This window comes from Montipora foliosa, chromosome 3 (genome assembly GCF_036669935.1).
Source record: "Montipora foliosa isolate CH-2021 chromosome 3, ASM3666993v2, whole genome shotgun sequence".
In the NCBI taxonomy this organism is placed as follows: Eukaryota; Metazoa; Cnidaria; class Anthozoa; order Scleractinia; family Acroporidae; genus Montipora; species Montipora foliosa.
The window spans coordinates 26247531-26252530 of NC_090871.1; positions in this window are offsets into that span (position 1 = coordinate 26247531).

Here is a 5000-nt window from a genome sequence, read left to right on the forward strand (position 1 = left end):
GTATATATTAATCCTCAGGAAAGAACACAAGACGTCAACAACTCAACATGAATTCATAAGGCTATCCTTTAAACTGGCAAAGGGAAGTAAGATTGAAAGTTATATGACTGTGTCTAATTGTCATGAAAGCAAATATTATATTTATAATTTAACCGAAATGAAAAGAATAGTACACAAAGATTGTAGGATGTAGCCTTACGACCTCACTTTTATACTCTGGTTGTTCCTGGTGATAAATATAGTGTAGAAAGAGACGTTAGAGCCAGCTTTCTTCACATAAAAGTGGTTAAATAATCATTTCCAAGAAAGCTACACTTCTTATTCTAATGCACTTGACTACATTATATTATTGTTCTTGTTTTGGGGTTGGGTGGGGGGGAGACGAGGGGGCTCACTGATACTGGCATTGTTGCAAAATTAATGAATATCAACCACAAATGAAAAAGCAACCATTGTAATAAAGATGTGCTATTAAAAAGTATTAGAAAATGGATCATTTGATAATGCATTTCTAGTGTTTGGATTGACTTAGCTATCATGGTACATGAGCTTCTATACCATTGCTCTCTTCAATTTTCTTGCATTTGCAAAACAAAGTATGGAAGATTTAGCCATAATTTGTTGGATATGAGATGACCATAGTGAAATCGGTGCTGCGTGCCTCATTAGCCATGTATTATCTCATATCCAATGCCTGCTCGTGGAATAATTGTTAACTAGCAACTGATTTAGCAACAGGATGCCCATACCTCATTGAGAACCTCAAAACATGCAGTTAAGGATAGCAATATTTTAGTTGTGCTGGAACTAAAAAAGGCCCATTTGGACTTTATTTATGGTGTTATGTAAGGCTCTGCCAAACCGGAAATGCCTTAATAACATTTCTTAATGGATATTTATACTGCACAGTTTTTAACGGAGGACCGTAGTACTATGTCCTCACAGTCTATTACTTACCACGTCATGAAACTAAGTTATGGGAAAGGGATCCGCGGATTGTTGTGGCAAGAGGTAGACAGTGAGGTCAAAGCTGTCAACCAATACCAGGGGAGGAGGGTGGGTCGAATCTCGGCCCTTTGTTTCAGCGGAAGGCGCTGTAACAGAATGAAATCAAAGCCTCCTGGCCTAGCTTATCATTACAGAGAGCCCGGGATGCACCAATATATTCCCCAGGGCCACGGTGTGATTTAGAATGTTGTTTTATGATGTGCTAATTAATTATTCAGTGAGAATAGTACTATAAACTCAGTGCCTATTACTTACCACATCATGAAACTAAGTATGGGAAAGAGATCCGCTCCTTTTTATCCCTGAGGAGGACCGCTGTAGCCCAATCCTCGGCATTCCAATATAAACGTCACATACCAAAACTCCACAATATGTAATACTCAAAACACCCATTACTCAATACCCAAAACTCCAATACTCCAAAAATTCCGAAGATTTATTAACTAACAAAAGTTAATAACACCGAGAGACGAAAAGAACACGGAAATAACGAAGCAAAACCTTCCTAAACACGAAAGGTATAACTTAGCAAGAAATCTTCTGCAAATTCCTTTGATCAGCGAGGGACGGAGCAGCTTTAGAGCTAACAGAAGCTAGACGAAGTGTGACCCGTTATAACAAATCCAAAGAAACAGAGGCGCCAGAGCGGTGTGTGTAATACAGTGCCATCTCCGTGCTCCGCCAACCCACGTACTGGGCGATTTGATCAGGGGTACAGACCAAACCCTTACGGGTATAGAATAATCCTACCCGGAAACTGTGAGGAGTCTCTCCATCGTCAATAGCAGCGGCTTTAAGGTATTTACAGAGTCGCGTGGAGACGGCCAAGCCACACAAAGGGCGATGAGATACCCCTTTCTTATGGTCCGAAGACCTAAAAAGATACACGACGAGAAGACGGACACCTAATGCTTTACAAGCCGTAATATAGTAATTCAACCAAACAACTGGACAGACAGGTACATTGGGAATACGCAACAAAGCAAAGGGGCGCAATAAACCAGTGTGATTTTTTTTACCAAATGTGAAGTTTAGAAGAAAGCCCTCTCTGTTCTTAAGGCGAAATTTACAGAGTCGCGCGGAGTCGCGCGGAGACGGCCAAGCCACACAAAGGGCGATGAGATACCCCTTTCTTATGGTCCGAAGACCTAAAAAGATACACGACGAGAAGACGGACACCTAATGCTTTACAAGCCGTAATATAATAATTCAACCAAACAACTGGACAGACAGGTACATTGGGAATACGCAACAAAGCAAAGGGGTGCAATAAACCAGTGTGATTTTTTTTTACCAAATGTGAAGTTTAGAAGAAAGCCCTCTCTGTTCTTAAGGCGAAAAAGTTGATCTGCCTGCAAACGTCCCAAATTGGAGGCCCTATCACCAGTGTAAAAATCAACGACGAAAAAGGCTACGTCTCCGACTAGTAGATACTTATTGAGAGGAGAAAACTCGGAGCCTTCCGCTATAAGGCCGCGAAGATAAGTGATTAAACGAAGAAATTTGTCATAGAACAGAGGGACAGCTTGACGAGGTTGCAAAGGCTGCTGGGCTTGCGCCTCTCTTACAAACTTGAGATATTCCTTGATGGCAGGATGTGATAAAGGGTTGGACATCCCTGTGCGGCCTAACTTATTAAAGATCGACCTAACTTTTCCTATTTATGAGTCCACAGTCCCAGCTACCAGACGCTTTGGGCAATCACTTGGGTAAATGGAGTTTCCGTTTTCCCGCTGAGTCCTTGCTAATCAAAAACTTGACGATATCCTCTGCAGTAGCAGCAGAAAGCTTCTTAGAGGGCACCAGGGAGAAAAGGAAACTTGAGAGCTGAACTTCAAACAAATCCTTCTGGCGTTCATAAGGTTAGTGCCTATAAGACTGTCGAAAGTCTATAAAGCGCGTGTTAATCGAAGACATGTCGACATTGGGGCGGGCTCCTCTTTTTTCTTCACATGAAGTAGAAACACCACAGGCCTGGCAAAAATTAGCGTCGTTATCATTCGGGTACGAACAGGCAGAACATCTTCAGGCAGGCTTCCATGGACGTTCAATCTATAAAGACAGGAAAAGGAACAGTCTATCCAGGGCAGTTACAGCAAAAAGCCCATAGATCCCATGGCAGAGGTGTAGCAGTGAAAACCAGGGAGGAGCGGGAAGGAAACTGTAATACAGACGGATCGCCCTTCCTTGCGAGGAGAAGAGAATCAATCGCTAAAGCTTGAAGAATTGCCCACCAATAGCGACACAGATATAAACGAGGGACAATAATAGTAAAAGCGAAACGCTGGCGTTGATCTAAGAAATAACGCAAGAGTGGTCCGACAAGGACGAAAGGGGGAAAAAATGTAGACGTTATGCCCACTAGGTATCGGCTGTACGAAGACATTTGTTTCTGAAGAATTAGGGGTCGGCCAAGGCGAGTAGTGAGGCAAGAAATTTCCATCCCTGCCTCTGCAACAGTTGCTGTGCAGAGACATACAATCAAACGTGTGCGGGACGAATCTTGATTGAACTCGTGCCCACGCAACTGTGGACAAAGAACAGTCACTGTCAGACAGAGCATGGGAGGGCACGTCAGCTATATTTCCGAAAGATGGGACATACTTCAAGTGTAGTACAAAATTTCCAGCGCGAGACATTTCTTCCACTCTTTTCATCTCTTGATTAACTAGTGAATTCCTACAACCGCCATTTTCCCAAGCTGCCTGGAGTGTAACAATGTCCGTCCAGACATCGATTCGTGCATTTCTGATTGAAGGAAAAAAGGAACCCAAAGCGTTGTAAAGGGCTCTAGCCTCAAGGATATTGATGTCACGCTCATGATCCAACCAATAATCGCGGATTTGTTGGCTCGCACCATTCCTTATCAGAACTGCTCCCCAGGCCTTCTGAGAGGCGTCTGTGAATAACGTAACAGAGAGGTGATGTTCCGATCGCCAAGGCAAGTGACCAGACCAGTCGTCCAGACTGGCAGAGGTTCCGTCCGAGGTTCTGGGGTAGGTGGTTCTGGTGCTGGAGGCAACAGAGGTAAATCGCCCACTGGTTCAGCCATGAAGAAAAAAACCACAGTTTATATTTAAGCGAAGAAAAGAAAGGTGCTGGTGTTGGTTGACTGACTGGACAAACGAATCTCGGCTCTGCGTTTCAGCGGACGGCACTGTAAGAGAATGAAATCAAAGCTGTGTGGCCTAGCTTATCAATACAGAGAGCCCACAATGCACCAATACATTCCCCAGGGCCACGGTGTGATTAAGGTTTTTTTATGATGCGCTAATTAATTATTCAGTGAGAATAGTTTAAAAAATATGGTAACGCCTTGATGCGAGGAATTTCTGTTTTACAGCCATGACGTCATCAACCGTCCGTACGTTCGTATGTCCATACGTCCACCCCTCTATGTATGCCAATGTGACCAGTCTCATGCTAGTTCACAGCATACATCTTTGATATTGGACATCCATGTTTTGATCAATTGACACCTGTCAAAACAAGGTATCCGCTGAGCAGTATCATGTGACCATATTATCGTGGGCTCAAGCTTAGAGCTCACCAAGGTCAGCTGTTTTTTTTTTTAAGTTGACCACTGACCAGGTACTGTTTTTGGATTGGATTGCAGGCTCAACCCCTGGGAGGCTTCATTGTTTGCACGCATTTCAACACTTCTCGTGTTCAGGTGGAAAACGGTTTGGAAAATGTTTTCTTTCTGCATTTTTTGTTGGTTTTAACCCAGTTTGACATATCGTGATAGCTGTGGTCCACATTGGCGGCTACGCAGTTATTGAAGTCAAGCATCGGAGGGATATAAACTTAAAGCTGAGTGTTTATTTTTAATTTGCTTAGAGGTGCTTTTTCCTCTGTATTGCAATTTTTGGTATATCTTTAGAAGCTCTAATAAGGTTACATTATGTCTAGGCCTGGAGGACCTATGACTAGAACTGAAACGAAAGGAGAGGGAAAGAGAATGACAACGACAAAACAGAATACCAGTAATA